General features: G+C 44.1%; 1 protein-coding gene across 4 annotated transcripts in view; it reads right to left on the bottom strand.

Annotated features, from left to right (window-relative positions):
* Bmal1 (basic helix-loop-helix ARNT like 1) overlaps window positions 1–21,295 on the bottom strand; it is a 100,287-nt gene extending 78,992 nt beyond the window's left edge. For all 4 annotated transcript variants that reach the window (XM_076846911.1, XM_076846912.1, XM_076846913.1 and 1 more), the window contains exon 1: window positions 21,190–21,295. The gene's annotated coding sequence lies outside the window, so the exon portion shown is untranslated. The remainder of the gene's footprint in view (window positions 1–21,189) is intronic.
* Between the last annotated feature and the right edge of the window lie 392 nt (window positions 21,296–21,687).

Below are 21,687 nucleotides of genomic sequence, written 5' to 3'. Positions count from 1 at the left end.
CATCAGGGCTGCCTCAACTGGGGCAGGTTAGGCCCGGGCTTTGAGGTCAGATGCAAGGAACGTCAGGGGAAAGCTACGAGGACCTCTCAGCAAATTGGGCCAGAGCCACAGGTAAAGAGAATGCTGGATCCAAACCAGGGACCCCATTTCAGAAGACAGGAAAGGTTCCAGGAGTCAAGGTCATTTCTAGAATTCCAACCCAAAGCAGGCAAGAAGAATGGCAAGGGAACTCTCTCAGGGTTTACAGAATGAATCTCTCTCTGGATGAGAGGACAATGCTCAAACCCTCCAGATATGCATTGTCAAGCCTTGTCCTTAGCCACCTGCCTCCTGTGGGACAGCTCAACCTTTTTAAGTTTCAGGCTAATCCTGACCCAAGGCATGAGGGATGTGACTTGCTTACTGCTCCCCTGTCAGATAAAGAAAGTGAAACCCCAAGAGGCTGAATTTCTTAGCCAAGACCTCTAATTACTCTAATTACCCCTGTACTGTGCTGGTTCAGCTGAAACTCTGCTGCCCCTCAGAGTGCCAAGGCTGATCTCTGAGTGCAAGCCCTCTATATGCCACTTGCTGGACCCACAAGAGAGCTCCACTCTAGAAGAAAAAAAATGACTCCAGACCTCCTTCCTATGTCCCCTGTTCCTCTTGGCACCAAACTCCACAACCTCAAAACATCCACAACAAAACCCTCCTGCCAAATACAAGAGGCAAAGCTATTACCCTGGCATTTAAGGTCCTCCCTTCAAAGGACCCCAAATTCCTAACTTCTCATACTTCCCAAGGCTCTCAGCACCTCCCCAGACTGGGCAGGAGCCTCTCTCCTACTGATACCACCCCGAGCAGCAATGTTCTCCACCTCCAAATCCCTCTCAGAACAGATTGGGATTTTTCTCTCCCCAGCCTCTTCCAAGCATGCTGATCTTACTTACCTATCTCCTTTGAATGACTCCAACTCCTCAAAGCCCAAGTAACCAAAAGGCCAGACTCTCCCATGTGCAACAAGTAGGCCACCATCCAAGGTACTCTTCTCTCCAAAATTTATGACTTACATTGTTGTCATTAAGTGTTTTAAGGGTTTATCAAACTCCTTGCGAGGAGGTACACCATTAGGAGTGACATTGGAGACAAGCAGACAGATCAGAAGCTCATTCCACTTGCCACAGCTGTCAGTAACAAAAGCTTCTGAAGTTCCTATTGTGTGCTGATAGGTGGGTGCAGGTGCCTTAGATACAAATCTAATAAGCCCAGCCTTTGCCTGGAGGAATTTAGATTCAAAAAGGAAAACATGTGAGATAAGTCCCACTAATGCTGCATGATGAATGCCAAACAGAAAGAGGAGCACAGAGGGCAGAGGAACCAAGAACAGAGGCAGTGATGATTTAATCTGACCTGAGAAGGGGCTGGAAAGGGCCCAGAGAAAGCCACATTTGAATTTATCCCTGAAGGATAATTGACAACAACAATAAAAACAATGGCCAGCCAACATTCACTGGGTGTTTCCCACGTGCTAAGCTCTGCACCCAACCCTCCACCTGCTTTAGCACAAACCTATTTACTTACTTCCTGAGTCTCTACTGAAGACACTGCTCTAGGTCCTGACAATGGAGCAGTGAGTAACATAAACACCAGGGACTGTCCTCACAGTGTTAAAGCTCTATTGGCAACAGACTATAAACCAAATAAGAAGTAAAATATATAATACATTAGATGATGACAGCTGCTAAGAGGAAAAATAAAACAAAGAAAACATCCAGGGGGCAGTGGGCTAGGGGATGTAATTTACAATAGGGTGACATTTAAGAAAAGACCTGAAGAAGGAGGGCAAACAAGCCATATCAGCATCCTGGGGAATAACGTTCCAGGGAGAGCAGCCAGCAGGTAGAGCCTGAACAGGAAGCACACCTAGCATGTTTGAAGGACAGAAGGATTCCAGTGTGGCTGGAGTGAAGCAAGAGAAGGGCAGGCAGGACCAGAAGGGACAGTCACACAAGTTGTAGACTTTGTTCGTCAGGGGTGTGGCACCACTCATCTGCACCACACTGAACTGTGCAGAACCCAGCCTGATTAACAGGTAGTGTGGCCTTGTGGGGTAGGGGTTGGAGAAGTGGTCAGAGAACTACTGGGACACTTTGTGGGCCACGCTTAAATTTGGCCTTCCCTCTGAGTGAGATAGGAAGCTACAATTGAGAGGGTTCTGAGCAGAGGCCTGACCTGATCTGACCCCCACATCACAGAATTGCTGTGCAGAGAGTACTCAGTAGCAGGACAACATTGGAAGGAGACTGCTTTGGAGGCTACTCCAATAACCACACTCAACTACATGTCATGTTACCCTCACAATTCCAAGAGGTAGGTTCAGTAATTGCTCTTTCATAGAAGACTAGACTGAGGTTCAAGAGGGATCTGATAACCTGCTCAAGGTCACTGGGCAAGGCAGTGGCAGGGCTGCTGGATTGGGAAGCAGAGAGTAGAGCACTCTAGGAGGCATGAAGAGTAACTGCCCTGAAGCAGGAGCTTGGCAGGGCCTGGCCCACTTGGGAAGGGCAGAATCATGGATCAGGGGGCTGAGGCCTGGGGACAAACAGCAAGGGCAGCCAGTGAAGGCCTGTCTATGTCTTGCCCTCTCTCACACCAACAGCCACCAACAGTGCCAGCTTGAACACTAGGCAACTGCTTCCTAACCCAGGCCCTACTCACTCTTGTCCTCCCCACCTCAGTCCACAGGCAGCCAGTGGACACACGTCAGATATTTTCTTGCTCTTCACACTCCAGTGCCTTCCCATTATGCCAGGTGCTGAGTAGATTGCAAGTGATGTTGAGCCAGAGGATGACCCCTCAACGCTCCCACCATCTCCAGGCTTGTCTTGTCTCAAAACAGGGGAAGGCACCATTTCTGCCATTCCCCCTTCACAAGGGGAGGCCTCCATGCTGAGGGGTATGGGGGTGGGAAGACCTGCCAGCCAGGAAGGAAGTCATTCAAATGCACTAAGAAGCAACTTATAGGTTACACTTAAAAAATAAAATTACGCAAATTTATTTTTGTTAAATAAAAGCTTACTCCAGAGAAAACTGAATGTACTTTACTCTTTATATGTGGCCACATAAAAGGAGGTCTGAAGATGTGTCTGAGCTATAAAGATTATGACAGGCATGTTCCAAATGGGAGCAATAACACCTTGAGGCCAAATAGCACCTGTGTCCCCAAAGCTCCTGAAAACATTTTCATAGGGATCAAGATGGAGATCAGAGCTGTTTAAGGCCACAGAACCACAAGCAGGAGACAAGAAGTGAAAGGCCTCCTTACCAAGGATGACCATGAACATGAGGGGCAGACTCAACAACCATGTGCTAAATAATTGGGAGAAACCATGAGACTAAGGATGAAACAAAACTTTACAATTCTTTTTTTTTTTTTAAGAGAGAGTGAGAGGGGAGAGAGAGAGAGAAAGAGAGAGAATTGAGAGAGAGAGAGAGAGAGAGAGAGAGAATTTTTTTAATATTTATTTTTTAGTATTTGGCGGTCACAACATCCTTGTATGTATGTGGTGCTGAGGATCGAACCCGGGCCGCATGCATGCCAGGCGAGCGTGCTATGGCTTGAGCCACATCCCCAGCCCGAAAACTTTACAATTCTGAGCCAGCAAATATTTGGGGATAAAAGAGTACATTCTCCAAAGGAACATTCCCACCCCTGGGTTTGAATCCAGGCCCTCTGCAGGCCACCCTTTCTTCATGTCATGGATGCAGATATGCTTTTAAAGGAAAGTACAACAACCAAAGAAAGAGTAGTAATAAGCTCCCTCCCTGCAAGGAAATTTGATTTGGGAACAGAGTCTTCCTGGGCCCTGGGAGGAGCATTAAATGATCACTGGATGAATGACTTATTCTCTGGTGCAAAGTCACTGTTTGTGGGTAGGAGACAAATGAGGAAGCTCTGAAAACCAAGTGATTCCTCAGACCCCCTTCAGGAGATGAATAACTGGAAATTTTTTGGCAAATGCATCAAATAGGGACAAGATAAGTTCCAAAGGTTCTGCTCTTTGCGAAGGAAACTGGGAGGAAAGGGGCCAGAAAAGCACCATCATTCATGTTTGCAGGAGGAAAGCTTCTGAGACTCCACAGATCTGAAGGTCTTGAGGGCTTCCAGAGATGGGAAATGTGAAGTGCTGGACAAATGGTCAGCCTCAACATCTGACAGGGAAGTCAAAAGAAGACTCAGTCAGGATGCTCAGTGAAATAACTTGGGTTTGTCAGCCACCAGCTTTTCTGCATTGTCTAAAGCCCAGCAGACAGAGATGAAGAAGGGTCTGTGAGTGTTGCTGATCTGATCAGAGTTTCAGAAAGGGTAGCAAAGGCAAAATACTCTCCATACGTGTGACGGCAATAGTCTGAGCCATCAGGAAAGGGACTTTGCGGGGCTGGGTAAGGGGGAAGTAAGGGGGAGTCAATTAAAAATAGTTCCCTGATGGGGGTTAAAAAAGGAGGGGGGAATCTCATGAAAACAGAGGGGGACCAGTAAAGGAAGGGGGCCCAGGGAGGGAGGAGGAAAATCACACTGTTGTATTGTATGCATGTACGAATACATAATAATGAATTCCACCATTATGTAAAATTATATTGCACCAATAAAAATATTCTTTCACTAGGCATGGTGGTGCATGCTGGTAATCCCAGACTTGGGAGGCGAGGCAGGAGGACCATAATTTTCAAGCTAGCCCCAGCAATTTAAGGAGATTCTATCTCAAAATTTTAAAAATATACATATTTTTTAAGGGGCTGGGGATGTAGCTTAGTGATAAGACACCCCAGATTCAATTCTCAATACAAAAAAATAATCATTAAGAGCTGGAAATAAAAGGAGAAAGTCAGAGATTGTCGTAAAGCAGAATATATTCAATCATTCAATTTCGGAATCTACTCTTGATTTGAGAATATGTCTTTCAATTTTTAAGTTTTAATTTGTCTTTTTTTGAAATAAAGGTGATTGTATAAGACAATTGTCTTTAAAGGCTCTACTTGGCACAATAAAAAATGTTATATGAATTTTTTTTTTTTAAAAAAAAGAGCTGAAAATAATAGGAGAGAAAATAAAACTGTGCCTTCAGACAAAACTGCAGCATGAAATTTAGGCTTCTGTGTATAAACTGGCTCATGACTCTTCAGAAAGATGACTACTTACCTGGTACAGTTCAGGAATGAACAACTAGAGTGACCAAGAGAGCCATCTCCTGCTCATGCAGGAGAATCTCCCTCCGAAGACCTTGGTCTGGCCCAGGTTGTCTGAATAGGAGAAGCTCAGTCCTCCCTAGAAGTCTTCTCAATCTCATTCCTCCCCATCAATAAACCCAGAGGACCTAAGAAAGAGCCAGGCTTTGGAATCAGAGACCTGGGTTCCTATCCCAACTCTGGCCCTTCTACTCCACTCTAAGCAGGCACTTGTCACCTCGTCTGAGACCATTCTTACAACCTATAATTATTTTCATTGATTTTCCTTGTTACCTGCTTCTCTCTCTCCCACTACAATGAAAGCTCCAGTCAGCCAAGACTGGGTCTGCCTGCTCATCACTGTCCCCAGAGCCAGCATCTAGAACAGCAGCTACCATACTGAAGGACCTCAAGAGATGAATGCACAGCTGGGAGCTATCTGGCCTCAAACACCAAGGAGTTATCTTCAAGAGCCACACCACAGCCGGCCCTGCCAGGTGTGGGTCAAGTGCTGAATGGACAGCCCAGGGTCCTCCTCAAAGTTCTGCAGCCAACCAGTGCTCCCGGCTTTCTCTGCAGTCCTAACCCCTTCTATTTGCACCATCTCATGAACACTCTCTCAGGTCACTCACCTGAGCAATGACAAAGAGGGAGGGAAGCTTCACAGGGAGAAGGACAAGGATACCAGTGAGTTCTCTTCAGTCTATAACGATGCTGGAAGGAAGAAGCTACATGAACAAAGTCATGATTGTGAACAAGAACATCAGAAATGAAAGGGGCCTGAGAGAAGCAGGGGCAGGGGCATCCAGTGCCAGCATAATGCAGTCAGGCTGCCTGTGATACACATAAGCACATGATAAAGGAGAAAAAGTCACATAGTGGACAGAGACTCTGAAGAATTCATTTCTTTAAATAACTGTACTAAAGGCTGGCCAGGTTATGGGAGGATCGTTAACTTGAATACTTTTCCAACACCTTATAAGCCTCTAGCTTGCTAGTTGCAGTGTGGAAGGGAAGCTTCCTCATCACAGGCTCCTTAATGCCTCATTCAGGAAGCAGTCTCCATAGGTCTGAGTCCACTTAAGAGTGTATAGCCCAGGCCAGGTCACAAAAAACAGAAATTCTCGATTTGGCTTAAGAGTATTAATTTATAAGATTAATTTTTACTACCCTTTTATGATTATAAAAGTGATATATGCAATGTTGACTACAGAGAAAGGGATGAAACTGATGTGATTCTGCAATCTGTATACGGGATAAAAATGGGAGTTCATATCCCACTTGAATCAAAGTGTGAAATATGATATATCAAGAACTATGTAATGTTTTGAACAACCAGCAATAAAAATTAATTAAAAAAAATAAATTAAAAAAATAAATAAATAAAATAAAAATTAAAAAAAAAGAGAAAGGGATGAGAATAAAATTCTACCAGGTGAGAACTACTGTTAATATTTGGTGCACTTTCCTTCTATGAGTCAGATTTTTTAAAAACTGAGAGAATATTGTGAATATAATTTCAGTAGCTGCTTTTTCCCAGTAAAGTCCATCTAAAAATATTCCATAGAGTTCCAGGAAAGAAGTTCACTCTTAGTGAATAAATCAAACAACAAAATGAATAATAGAAGCCTTTCATGAAGTTTAAAAAATCACAACAAAACTAATTATTCAATTAAGCTCCCATTTCCCCCACCAAAAGGAAAAAGTTCCTATTATTTGGACAGAAATGCCCCATTATAGTATTAAGCTAATTTTTATATTCTTTTGTCTGTATCTCCCTTTTACTAAATATGTATTGTTTTGAACAAATGACATTTTTTTCAAATCAACAGAAGAATTTTATAATTGCATCTTAGTATTTTGAAGCAAGAAATCAAGTCTCAGTGACTTTGGAAAGGTTTCATCTTCCAATCTGCAGGTGGCAATGATTAATGATTAATTCATGTTCATTCAGTTTTCATTGTATCCTGTCACCTACAGAGTGGAGTGAGCCAAGGATATATGTGTCCTATGCTGCCCTGTTGTCTGCCCTTGTCCTTGGTGAACACCTGGTTTTTATATGTGGGCCCAAGAGCTTGGATGGAAGACGGCACAAGAACCTTTCTGCCTAGAAGAGAAGACTATTTAGGCAAGAAGTCCTTCAGTGCATGCATTTTTTCACTCCTTGTAATATTTCACATTGTCATTCAATAATGTGTCCATCCCAGGCACCAGGCTGGGTGCTGGGACTACAAGGGTGAATAAACCAGATGCTATGCATGTTTCCAGGACCTGTAGTTTGCACAGCTTCCCCATTCATTAGCAGCATTACACTAAGCCTTGGGGGTGGCCATCACAGTTGTTTCCCTTTTCTAGATGATAAAACAAACATCTGTTGGAGTATTTTGACCCAGATTATGAGGTGAGAGGGCTGGTCTCAAACCTAGGTTCTGACATCTCATCCAGTGCTCTTTCTAAAGTACCACTCACATTTCACATTGGTGACTCTCCTCTTATTGATAATCTAACATCTTTTGGATTGTTCAGATTTGCTCTGGGTGTGACCTGGCTGGGTGTGACCATTTCTGAGTGATGAGCTACCCTGACCTCTAGATGAATGCACTCACCTGGCTTCAGTATGGCTTCCTAGATTCTGACTCTGCACTCAGGTATCTTCTCAGCTGTTTAGCACCAGCTTCCAACTCTACTCACCTCCTGTCGCTGCCACCACAATGGTAGACTGCTAGCCTTCCCCAGTGCTGTCTGCCTTTCCATTCTTAAAAACTGGACCCTTTGCTAGACTCGTGGCATCCTAACTAAAGATATCTCCCAGCGTCTTTTGCAGCTATGCAGCCACATGACAACGTTCCAGCCACTGGAAAAGAGAAATGGGCCACTTCCAGGTCTTCCCTTAAAAGAACAGAATGTTCAAGATACAATACCTGGACCCCCTTCACTCTGGACTGGCAAAGGAGAGAGAAATCAACTTCCACCTGGTTTTAGCTACTATAGGTCTCCTTAACAGAGGAACTTGCCCAAGAAGCTTAAATGAGACCACTTTCTCCTAACAAAGCCCTTTGCCCCTCATTAAATGCTTTAAAGGAATGTTCACATGTATGTAAAAAGCATTCCATTCAATTTTATTTTGTAGGAAACTTTTAAAAAATGAAATCACCAGAACCTCAAAGGTGATCTATGCTTGGGTCACAGGAAAAACTAAGAGGACCCAGAAAAGCAAATCAGCCTCCTACAGAAACAGTAGGGGAGAGAGCTTGAGGTGACAACTGCGACCAATCTTCTCTTTCAGCAGCTCACTCTACTGCTAGAAAAGGCACTGAAAGTTGAACCAATGTGAGGCAAGGTAACATCTCCATGGAAACTGTCATAATAGGAGCTTGTGCTCCTGAGCAAGAACTTGATGGTCAACTTTTAAAAGAAGTTATATAAACTCCATATTTTATTATCTTTAAATCCTTGGGACTTTTATAGGTAAAAAGGTAGCTGTTCCAAGTAATATATCAAAAAAGATATATGTGTGTTCTGTACCATAGAGAGAGGTGCAAATCAATTAAACACAACACAACAGTCACATGACTTTTATTTACTCTGATTCAGTAACAGTGTACAGCACAAAGTAGTTCACATTAATAATTCCTGCTGACTTCTAAATATGGTGAATCAGAACATTTAAGAGCATCTTCAGTAGAAAAGCAAAGAGAAAACTTGAGTCGAGTGTGGAAGTTATAGTCAAAAAAGCAATACGGAAGTCCTGGCTCTGCCACCAACCAGCTGTCAATAAACTCTCAAGGCTATTTCCCAGTCCAGAGAGATATGGTGAAGATCAAATATGACATCATATATAAAAATGACTATATATCCCACAGGAATGTAAAATGGCATTGTTTAGAAAAGCTTTAGCAGCAAGATTCTGATGAGCATCACTGTGAATCCTAGACCCGACTACAAGCTACCCAGCCACTCTTTGAAAAGCAGACCAAGAACAATCTCTTTTACTGTCTTTAAAATTCCTCCACATGCATTAGCTGGCAAGAGTTAAGTCTCTCTGCTGCATTCATCACTGGCATCCATTTGCTCACCAGCCTCAGAGCAGCTGGCAGGACGTCAGTCAAGGGCTGTAAAGAAAAGAGAGCTGCAGTGAGCTGAGGCCACTGCATGACAACATGTCTATCAACCGACACCACGTTCCAAAGACCCACAGCACTGTTGGAAACCTCAAAATGAAGCCGGGATTTTTCTGCACTTTGGAGTGCAGGAAAAGATAAGAGGAAAATGGCAGCTGTTAAGAGTGCAGGCTCTGGAGCCAGCCTATCTTGAGTTTGAATTGCAGCTTTTCTACTTAGCGTGCATCATCTGTGGCACCTCCAACTCTCAGTCTCCCTAACTAGAAAATGGAACTTATGCCACCCACCCCATAGAGCTGCCGTGAGGAAAAATGAGAAAAGACATGTTCTTGGCATATGGTCAACAATCAAAGGTTAGGTACTACTATTAACAAGCGTAAATACATATGTATTGCTGACAAAAATTAAGATTTGGCAGATCTCCAGTCATGGCTTTGCTACAGGCTTTATAACCAGTTATTACCTGGACAGCATGCTGGCTCATCCATTAATTCCCCAGGCTAATCAAGGTTCTTCTGGATTTTTGCCTAATGCCTCAGGATAGGGGAAACATCCAAGAAGGCCCGACTAGCCAGCTGGCTAGATTCTGACACTTGATTTTCTGTTTCATAGCTGCCCATCACTCTCCTGAGAGGTATTCCCAGAGAAGAACAGATTCACATGGATATCTGGGCCTAATTTTCCATCCAAGCCCAGGCTGTGGCTCTCCATCTTTGCGGGGGAAAATGCATAACTGTCTGTAAAACATGGCCCTACCCAGCAGAGAGGAGCCTGTCAGCACCCATGTGGCGGACAGCGCCACATCCCTCAACAAGCCCTGGAGGTAGGGGAATTTCCCTGGGACCCTCCTAGGCAATACACCTTCACTATCAAAACTGCAGGACTGCTCCCTGGGGCCCAAAATCAACATTACCACTTTAAACCCCTCATTCTTTCTCATTTCACTCCAGCATCAGATCCACACTGTAAAGGGATGGACAAGAACTGTTATATCTGTTCCACAGACAAGAAATCAGGCTCAGTTTGAGACACTAAGTGATTTGGCTTAGGTATATGGTGATTAGGTAGCAGAAGCAGCATAGTGTACAGATTACTGGACTCCTAACCTGGTGTTCTTTCCAGAAAATATGGGTATTTGTTTTTAAACATCTGTCTTCCATAATGGTGTTTTGCTTCTAAAGAATTAATTAATTTAGGCATCTCAGTCACAGTACAGTGCAGATTCACACACTTAAAAGCCACTCACAGAGGCAGATGTTCACCACACTCCAGAAATCTAAAGGGAGACTGATAAGAGCCATGCCGATTAACATAATTGTCAATTAATTCGGAGTTCTGGTTTTCTGTCCCTCTTTGCCTGGATTCACCTCCTAACCTCCTATTCAACCTCTGCTGCAGTTAGTCCCTCTCTCTGCTCTAATGCAACTAGAACATTAATACATTCATGCTTTAGGGAGAATTATTTCATGTCATAAAAAAAAATTTTAAAAAACTCCAGTGGTTCTCCACTGCCCACTAGCCTCTACCTCACTAGGTAAACTTTGACTTGTCACTTAACTTCACCGTTTCCTCTTCTACAAAATGATGATGCAGGCTAAATGTCCGCTCTGGCTTCTGATTCTCAAGCAAGCCCTCAAGCCCAAATTTTGCACCTGGAAGTTTCTGGGAGGTGGCAGAGTCCAGTGTTCAATAACTTTCATGGCTTGTTTTCAAGCTACGTGAACTTAAGATTGCCCTGTGTCTCAAATTCCTCAACTCTAAAATAATGATGACAATAGTATCTACTTCATGAAGATGTTGTTAATACTTGTGAAAGATTAAGAACATTATAAGGACTCCATAGACATTGGTAATTATAATCATCTTAAAGGCAGAATTTGTATTTGGGCCTTGAATGTCTTCCAAACTTAAATTCCCACTGTTATTTGAGAACCTTCCATTCCAAGGAAACACTGGGTCCCTGAATGCAAATTGGTCATCCCCATCCTGTGCTTTTTAATTCTGTTGTGGTCCTACCTATCCAACCCCAAAAGGATCCGTCTTCACCTTGTCTGTGAATCTAAATCCTAGATAAGATTAAAGGTCTAAATTAAACTTGACAACTTTCATAAAGTCATTTCCCTTCTACAACACTCAAAGAGACCGCTCTAGTCTCTAAATTCCTGCAGCATTTATACTATAGACTATGTCATCAGCATTACATGTGGCCTTGGATGATCTTTCCAAAGAAGCTTTAGACTCCTCGGTCCTAACAACTATTCCTGCTCTTCCTCGGGGTCTAGTATGGTGCCTGCCATATTTCCTTTTAGATATATGTTGACTGAATAAATAAACATATCATACTATGCCCAAATGAACATGCAATATGTTTCCTTCTAGTTGATGTGGTTCAGTTACTGATTTGCTGCACTTTGGAGCCAATTAAAGATAAAATAAGGATGAACATGAACAGGGGAGGGACAACCATGGCCAGTTAACACCTCATCATCAGTAAAAAGCAATGATATCTGGCTAACAGAGAATAAGAAAAAACACAAATGTCCAAAGGAAATGGTAATTCAGGTCCACAGGAAACGCAAAATTTGGGTTCAGGCTTGGGAAAAAAAAAAAAAACCCACACAACCCCAAGTTCATGAACCTATTCTGTTGAGAGTAAAGGAAATTTGAGGTTTTCTCCAAACCAAATCCACTCACTGAATCAATAAGCAAGTATCCATGGAGTGAGTATTCTGTACACTTAGTTGCTGGGGATATTGTAGGAACAAAAAATAGATGATATTCCTGCTCATATTTCAGCATCTAAGGAGGAAAGTCAGGTACAATACCACCCTCTAGCTCCAATGTGAAGACCACGAAGCAATAATTTCTTGGCCCAACTCCTTGCTGTTTTCAAGTAAGACACACAGAAAAAGGAACATACCACTCAAAACTGACCAACTGGGCAGTGCTAAAAGTGCTCTGTCACTCCCAAGGAGGCATCCCTTACTCTAGAATCCTCTGAGGACATCCACACCATAGCACTCTGCACTTCAATCATTTCAACACAGCCAGTTGAGCTCTGCCACTAGCGTCATTTAAATATCAAACCTCTCAAATGGCAAAGTGGCCCATGAGGCCAAAAACAAAACTCAGAGGTGGGGAAGTGGGGGCAGCAGTTGGTTAAAGGATCAGTGGTTTCTTCCACTGCCAAACCTTAGGTTCCTTTCTCCTTTGAAGCAGAAATCTCTTCTAAAGCCTTGGGGGAAAAAATTTCTTTTCTTCCAGCAGGATACTGAAAATAGCTTTGCATTTAACATTTAAAATTGTTTTTGATCCCACACTCTTTCAGCTCTGTTCTCTCCTGCAAATTCATTCCATTTCCCTAAGGGCACTTGTAAGTGTATTTCGTAAGCAAACAAACCATAGTCACCATTTTTATCCCTAAGAGTTAAAAGAAAAAAAAAAGATTTACATAATTATATAGGAGATAAGTTGGCCAAGAACATAGGAATCTTATCTGGACCAAAAGTTCTAGGATAAAATTTCTTTCAACTCATCAAGAAAGACAGCAGATCGAAATCAAGGTTCATATTGAAAGCTGAACTGCTGAGTATTATACACGGGAGCTTCTTGAGTTTCTCATTATTTGCATACCATATAAAGTAGAGGTGGACATTTGAGGGCAGGTTTGAACAATGAAGTATATGTATGTCTTTCTGTTATGGTAAGAAAACACAGGATTTCATAGCTGAGAAGGACCTGAAAAATCAATGTTCCATGAGGACAACTTACTCAAAAGTTACTCAGCAAGTTGGTGACTGGACATCTCCCACTGACCAGTCCAGCTGTTCCCTACTATATGCTCTCTCATTTATAAAACATGAGACCAAATCTTATGGCACAAAGGTAAAAATTCCTTTTATAAAACTTTCTGACAGACCAGAAAAACAGTAGAAATGACTAATGTAAATGGTTAATGCTAATATTAAATAACTATAATGCAATATGGATGAGGGGGCCAAGTCAAAGAAGGCTAAATCAATGCTATAATAATGCTTTAGTACTAAATAGTATGATTTCAGCCATAGTTGCCACTAAACAGCTTTTGTGGGCTTGCCTGGAAACTAAACCACTACTTGGTTCCGTTTTTTTTATATATATATATAGAATAACTTATATCAAGTTTCCATCAACTATCTTACAAATAAACTTTAAGAGAAAAACCTGTTTTTAAGATGGTTGTGCATGTAAAACAGAATTCTAAGGTCTGAAGTTCTGTACTCAATGTAATTAAAACAGTAATAGTTGGTGACATATGCTACAAGTACACTTATGAGGAAACCCTTCAGACCCTCAATTTGTTTATATGCAACAATGCATACAAACAATGCATTATGTTTTATTAAAAGACCTGCTGAGCAGGGTACAGTTAAACTGCTAGTTATAACATCACCAAAGGCAACTGCTCTAATTCAATATACAAGTATTTGTAGGGCCCTTCTAACACTGGGTTTGGAGTTACGAGGAGGAAGGAGGAGGGAGAAAACATCTGCACACAAGGAACTCCTAATCTAGTTATGCTGGCTTCACTGTTCTCAGAAAAATCAAACTACTTCCAATCTCAGGGCTTTGGTACTTGCTATCACCTCTTCCTGAGATACTTTCCCCCAGATCTTTCTGAAGCTAAGCTAAGTGTCACCTCCTCAGGGAACCCTTCTCTGATGACATAGCTAAAGCAACCTTCTTGCCACCATTGATTATTACTACTGTTTTACTCTACTTGATTTATTTCCCAGTACCTGTCACCACCAGTGGCTAGCTTATCCTACTGTTTACTGTCTGCTTCTCCTACTGGCCTCTGTTTTGTTCACCCCTGTACCCTCAGTGCCCAGAGAAGTGCCAGGCACATGGTAGGGATCCAGTGAGTTCCACCCAGTGAAAGAATGAGGAGAGCTGGAGAGTGGGAAGTGAGGACAAGGTAATTCATCATGAAACAATTAAAAAATGAGAGAACTGGCCTTCCTAATTAGGCATGCTATGGCAATTTGCTAATTATGAAGTATCATTCCTTCTGCATACATTGCTGGCAATCAAAGTAAAGAGAGCTAGTGCATAATGGGAGTAAATGTCCTCAGACGAGGTTTCATGAAGAAGTGAGATTCAAGGCAAGCAGTCAAGGACGAGAGGTCTTTCTGGTAAAAGGAACAATGGAGTGAAGAGTACAGCAGAAAAGAGTATAAACTGGGTGGCCAAGGGAGGGCTGGGGAATGACAAGCAGGATGGAACTTCAGAACTGGGCTGGATCTCAAGATAGAGGTTGGGGGCAAGCTGGCAAGGAAAAGCAGGGTTGGCCTTGGGAGGCCTAGAAGACTGGACACAGGATGTTCTTAGAAGACACAGCTGATCACATCCTGTGGGGGAAAACTGAAAGAAGTAGAGAATAAACCAGAAAACCTGTTAGGAGGTTGACCATGGTAATCTAAGTATAGGGGATAAAAGAAGATACTTCCCTCTGCCTAGATGAGGGGCTGGGGTAGAAATGAGCAAGATGTCAAGGAACTTCCTCCCCACAAAGGCAACTTCCAGGGAATCTCACTGCAGCACCCTTTGGCAGGTACAGGACAACTCCCATGCATCCTAGTCTCAGAACACCCAAGAAGGACAGCTGGGTTCAAAGCGGTAACTCTGAGGGCAGAGCATGTCTTTCCCTACTTTTTGATTAGAGATTAATTATATTCAGTGTAGCCGGTGATTATTATCCTTTTATTCTTTGAAAAAACAAAGTGATATCTGACTTTGCTGTGCAGTATATATTTGAACATTATATAACACATTTTATGTAACAGGTACTTGACATAAAACAATGTTTCCCTTACTATCTGAATGTATTCAGGGAACAACTGGCATTTAAAAGATACAATAATATGTATACACTAAAACGGCAGATACACCAAGGGTGAGGGTGCTGGTCTTAGGGGTAAGGAGCTAGGGAGAGGAGGATGAAGGTGAGAGACTTCTGAAAAGGATTCCTTAGCATGAAGAGCTCTGTGGATGGCTTCTCAGAGGCAATATGTTAGGTCTGGAGGTTCATTTCATACAAAGCAGCCTGGGAAGGAGGTGGCTGAGCCACATAGGGCCTGAATCAGAGAAATGTCTAAGAAAAGCAAGAGGCCAACATGCACAACGGGATGTGAGAAGATACCCCAAAGCCCTTATAACTGCTATTAGGGTAACAACTGAATGCGTGTCCCTCATATCCCATGGTAGAGGCCTTCATCCCTGCTATAAGGAGGTAAACACACACTTATCAACAATAACAATGATTTGCAATCACCAAAGGCCTAGCGGGCTCTTGCACAGTGCTGGGTACGTGCCACACAGGATCTAACACAGTGCCCCTCCTAGAAGGCATCTGCTACAGTGGTCTGGAATAGACTGTGGAGTCCACCAGACACAAATCTTGCTCCAACCCTATCAACAGAGTGACCTTGAGCAATTTATAAAATTTTCTCACTTGTAAAATAAGGATAATAATGGTGCCAATTTCATTGGGTAGTTCCAAAGAACATCTAAGGTAACCAACACATTTGCTAGCATATAGAAAGTGCTCAATAAATGTTAACTTCTATTACCATAATTAGTATTATTCTCATTTTGCAAGTGAGGTAAATCAGACTCAAAGAAGCTTCCTAATTTGCCACATTACACATTTCAAACAGTAGCTGAAGGAATAAATACATGTAAATGTTTTACCTCATATATGTGCAAAAGCTGGTGGATACAGTATTAACTAGAATATTAAATTAGGCAGACCATCCATTCCCTTCTTTACCCAAGCTGGACAAACATGAGTTTATACTATTTAAAAGGACAGCATGTACTCAAGTAAAAATCATTTTCCATTATATGCCAGCACTCAACGTTCCCCAGAAGCAAAGATGACTAAAGCTTATCCAATCTCATCTGCCCTTGAAGCTAAGTCTCCACCTCAAACTCTCCTTCCATGAGAACTAATCACTTGCAGCCATATCCACTCATGCCCCTGCTGCATCTGTCATCTCATATCCCAGCTCTCTATGGTGTGCATCCCTCCTCCCCCTGCTCATCCCTAAATGCCCATCCTATTCTGTCTCTTCCTCAAGATCTTTAACTGAGATATGCACTGGTCATGAATATCCTGAAGGCTCCCTTTGCCTATCATTTTGAGAAAACCATAACTCCTTCCACAGTGGTCAACAAAGGGGAGCAGGAGAGAGATTCCCAGAGACAATCTAACATGATATATAGCAGAATCTAAGGAAATCAGAGATGGGTCAAGGGCTGGGGACACTACTGCCAGGTGTGAGGAGAAAAACAAAATGAAGAAACAGTTCTTGCAGGATCAAGCTCCTGAGCTTAGACTTGAAAGCAGAAGAAGATTTGGACATGGGAAGACTGGGGGAGGTGAGGAAGACCTGGGCCAAGGGCTGGTACAGGGGATGAATAGATCTCCAGCTTGTCTGGACAGTTCTAGACACACAGCAAAGTCTGGCAGACAGGTGAGCTGGATATGGAGAACCCTACACACCTGGTCAAGGAGGATGGGCAAAGCAATGACAAGCAGCAATACTGAAAGCCAACACCCACTGAGCATTTGCTGTGTGTCGTGAATAACTTGACATGCTTTTCCAGTAATTCATTCAATCTATACCACAATTCTTGGAGGTGGAGGCTGATCCCAGTTTTATAGGACACCAAGACATACCGAATAAAAGCAACTTAACACAGATCATAAAACAAGTAAGGAAGAGTTGGGGTATGAAATCTGGCGCCTGTGTTCAAAATAACCCATCCAAACTACCTCAAAAGACAACTTTGCGGGTGGAGGGATATAGTGTTATGAGGATTCTGGAGGAAACTGCTTGCAAATTGTCTACAAACCTGCAACTTCAAGGCCATAAAGACTAGCTATGAGCCAATAATGTCTAGCAGCCAAAGCCAGAGGGACAGGGCAGAACTAGAGAAGAGCCCTAGGAAGAGAAGGGCAGTATGAATAGCAGAGGCTAGGACAGATACCTACCTTCAGTGGGTGCAGGAAGAAATTCAAGAAAGCAGCATGACCCAAGATGGAAATGAGGAGGGGTCTTCAGAAGGGGTAAAGACAGGTGAAATAAAAGCTGCAAAGGGGCCAAGAACAATCATTTAAGAGTGAGATAAGGCCCCTAGAATTGGAGGTTTAAAGTTTTTGGAGGAATTTTTTTTTTTTTTTTTTTTGTCAGTAGCAGGGATTGAACTCAGGGGTACTCTACTACAGAGCTACATCCTAGCCCTTGCAATCCTTCTGCCTGAGCCTTGTGAGTAGCTGGGATTACAGGTGTGCACCACTGCACCTGGCTTGGAGGAAACTTTGGGAAGAAATAAAGAAGGGTGGTACGGAGAGAAGCCATAGGGCAGGAGATGACAGTGGAGGAGGTAATGCCCACCGTTCTGTGAGAGACTGGTGGAAAGGGAGACAGAGACTCAGGTGACCAAGTATAGATATATGTAAATTGCTTGGTGTACAACAACCTCATAGCAGGTATGCATCTTCCTCTTCTGTACTTCATGTTCTATGTCAAGACAAAGGTTTCTCTTGGTGGGGAGGCTGAGGACAAAGAGCCCAAATGATTCTAGTGACATGACTCTGGCAGAGATGGGAGAGATTGGTAGCTGGCACCAAAGAAAAGCTTCCTGTTTGCTAGACATTTTACAGGCACATTTCCCTTGATCCTTATATAGACTCCAAGAGGCAGGCACTGTCATTACACCACAGAGGAGGAGGCTAAGATCAGAGAAATCAAGCACTTGTCCAAGGCCACACAGCTTGAACCCAAGTCCCAGGTCTTAGGCTCCTGTCCATTGTGAGGGCTCAATCAGAGGAAACAGAGGAGGGATCCACTTGCTTTCTCTGCACTGGGAGGAAAGAAGGGGACAACAGGGAAAGGATATTTTGAACAGGAAGGAAAAGACAACAGGGAAAGGATATTTTTAATATGAAGAAAAGGAAACTGAGAAGCTTAAGTCGGAAAAGGACTTGTTTTGTAAGATAGAGAAGAAAAGACAGGGTGGATATTTGGGGTAAGTTGGAGTCTTATAAAAAAGTAACAAGGAAGAAAGATAAGACTGTGGAAAAGGATGACATGCTTATATCCCTGAGCTCCTAACTAAACCTCAAGGTCTACAAAGGACTTTATTTCCCTGCAAGTGCCTACTGTAGCTGTCATGGTACTAACTATTGTCTGTCATTACAACATTGTAAGGGGCAGAAACTTTCTTTAATGTTGATATTCTTCTACACAGTGAGAGTTGATGGAATTACAAATAGATAAAGCTCATAGATGAAGGCAAACTCTACACTAAAGAGAGAGATTAAATATTTAGTTTATTTTTTTACATATTCTTTATGTAGTTTTGTTAATATAGCCAAGTCTTTCTGTAGTGCTTGTCTTTTAGTATATATATTCTATTAAGATTGTTGGTATAAATGGATAAATCTGACATTGTCCACTACCTTTTCCTGACCTGTGGCGTTGCAAATCTCTCCTGCAAATAGCAAGCTCTTCAGTAGTCCTCATTTTATAAATCATTTGAAATGGATCCTTTAAAACACCCTCTATGATTTGCTTAGCTTTCCTATGAAAATAGGACTTCAGCTCATATGTTATGGAGGTTCCAGGAGGTAAATATCAACCTGAATTCAAATGTATTAAATATTTAAAGACTCATAGGACTCTAGAGAAGAAGGAACCTTTGACATAACCTAGTTCAATTGTCATACTTTCCATCGGAGGCAAAAAGAACCCAGAAAGACTTAGTAACTTGTCCCAAGAGGCACAGCCCAAAGAGCCCCAATCTGGGCTAGAAGCTCCTAACTTCCAGGTTAGTGCTTTTCCACCACATGTGCTCTTTTCTCTCCCTTTAAATTGTAGGGTTTGGAATCAGATACAAATTTAAGTACCATTTTAATATTCTTACTATTCTCTGTCTAGGTCTACAATCAGAATCAAAATACCTCTACAAATCCATTTTCAAATCCTGCCTAGGAAATTTCCAAGTCTTCCAAATATGCTCAACAAACTGTTTTTAAAATGATCAATACAGTGATCTCAGCAATAATGCTTAACCTGATGATTATATTTTGTATTTTAAAAAATGTTTTGGAATTTCATTATATGGAAATCAAATTTAAAAGCACTGATTTTTTTTTAAGTCTTGCAAGCACAGAGAGCATAAGATTATTCAAAACTGCTCAGGAGCAGCAATGATTATTTTAAGCTCATGATTCAACGGGTACATTAATTAAAAACTCCACCAACCCAAATTGACAGATCTTGATATCAATGAGACCTGAAGAATTAAAATAATAGTTGTTATATAAAAATAGATTAAAGGGGGAAAAGCACATGTCAAAAAGGACAAATGACAAGCAAATGTTGTGGAAATGATATGCATCTAATAGATAGTTTTTTTATGGATTAAACAACAACGACAAAACAAACGAAGATCCTGGAAATACTGTCAAAAAAAAAAAAAAGTTCTCCATAAATACTGAATCTGATTTCTGGAAGCTGAGTGAGAAAACTTGGTTAATAATTTCTTGCTGAGCAGCGATGTAAGGACAGGAGAGACCCGAGACCGCAAGCACTAAAGTGCCCAAACAAGGATAGGTGACCGCAAAAGGACCAAGGCGGGGAGAATAGGAATAAGGCTTGGGGTGGCGGGAGGTTCAGCGGGTCTCCCACCGGCCAGCACAAATTTGACAACAGATGCCAGTGTCCAGTGCAGCCCTTCCTTTTCCTGCGCCCATTATCTAGCACCTATGCTCTCCCTGCTCTCGAGACCCCTCGGGGTGGCTGACACGCGCCCCACAAGGTCGGCGTTAATTTCTACCTTTCACTTCTTCCTCCGGGCAAACCTGAGCTCTCTGGACAGTCAACGCGGAGCAATCGCTAGCAGAAATCTTTTTCTTCCCCGACATCTGTCAAACCCCGGAGCAGAAGCCAGTCTTGAGGCGTCCTCCGCGGAGCTCCAGAGCTCCAGAGCCGGAAGCGGGGCCGCACCTGAGCACCGGCCGACATCCCCACGCCGTCGGGTAGCCCTTGTCGACCCACAGGGGGATCTTCCCGGGATGCCCAGGACCTGGTCGGAGCTCGCCAGGCGAAAGTTCGCAGGTTGGGGTCGGCTCCACGCCGGGTCGGGGATTCCCGGGTGCAGCACCAGCCCCAGTTACAGGGCCGAAGGGGCGGGCAGACTCGGACTCCCCATTCCGCGGAGACGCCCTCCCCGCCCCCACCCAGCCTCGCGGGCTCCCGAAAGGGAAGTGAAGAAGGGGAGGAAGGGCAGGCAAGGCATCGTTCCCCCAACGCTCTTGGGAGACAGCCGCCAAAAATGGTTCCCTCGGGGGTCCCTGCTGCTCCCGACTATACATCCTAGGACTCGCCCTCGGGCGGATCATTACTCCCAAAGGGCAGAGCTATCTCTTTAAGAGGCAGCTGGCTGCTCCCTCCTCCCGCCAGGTAGCGATGTCCGCGAAGGGAAGGTGGGTACTCCCGTGGACACTTTCCTTGTGCCTTTTAGGGCGCCTGCGGCACCTCTGCCCGCCCTGGTCGGCAGCGCCGGCCCCTGCTAGGAGGATGGGGGCGGGCGGGCGCGGCGCCTTTAAGGGGCGCAGCCTCCTCGCGGCTTGGGTGGGGGCAGGGAGCGAGTACGGGCCCTTTAAGGCCGGCAGCGGGCACGTCGGGCAGGGTTCCCCGGCGGCCGGGCTGCGCCCCGGGCGGCGGCGGGGGCGCCGCGCCTGCCAGGGTGCTAACGGCCTCCGACGGGGTGCCCCGGCCGCGCCGCCAGCCTCAGGCGGCCCGACACTCACCGTGGCTCGCCCGGAGCGCCCGCGCCCGCGCCCGCACTCGGATCCCGCGGCGGCGGCGGCGGTGAGTCCGGCGCGGGTAAACAGGCACCTCCGTCCCTGACCTACTTTCTGCCTTCCCTAAATGTCGCACCACTAACCTACTTTCCGACCAATCCGCTCCCCGCCGGCCCAGGCCCGGCCCCCCGCCCACCAATCGCTTCGCCCAACCCCCCTTCCCCGCCCACCAATGGGGAAGCCGCGGAGCCCGGATACCTGCCTCTTCCCGCCAGCCAATCCGGATGCGCGAAGGGAGCTGGTCTCGGCGGCCGTTTCTGGCCAATCCGTGCGCGGCTCTGCGGCCCACTGGCCAGTTGCGTGGCGGCTCTAGAGACCGCTGACCAATGGTAGGGCGGCAGGGAGCCGGTTTACCTGCTACTTTCCCGCCGCCAATCATTTGGCGCACAAGAGCGCACGCCCCGAAGAGGGGACCAATCAGCACACTCTCTCTGGATTTCTTCG

This window comes from Callospermophilus lateralis, chromosome 2 (assembly GCF_048772815.1).
Source record: "Callospermophilus lateralis isolate mCalLat2 chromosome 2, mCalLat2.hap1, whole genome shotgun sequence".
In the NCBI taxonomy this organism is placed as follows: Eukaryota; Metazoa; Chordata; class Mammalia; order Rodentia; family Sciuridae; genus Callospermophilus; species Callospermophilus lateralis.
Note: the sequence above shows the minus strand (reverse complement) of the source record. Positions and strands in the feature narration are given on the sequence as shown.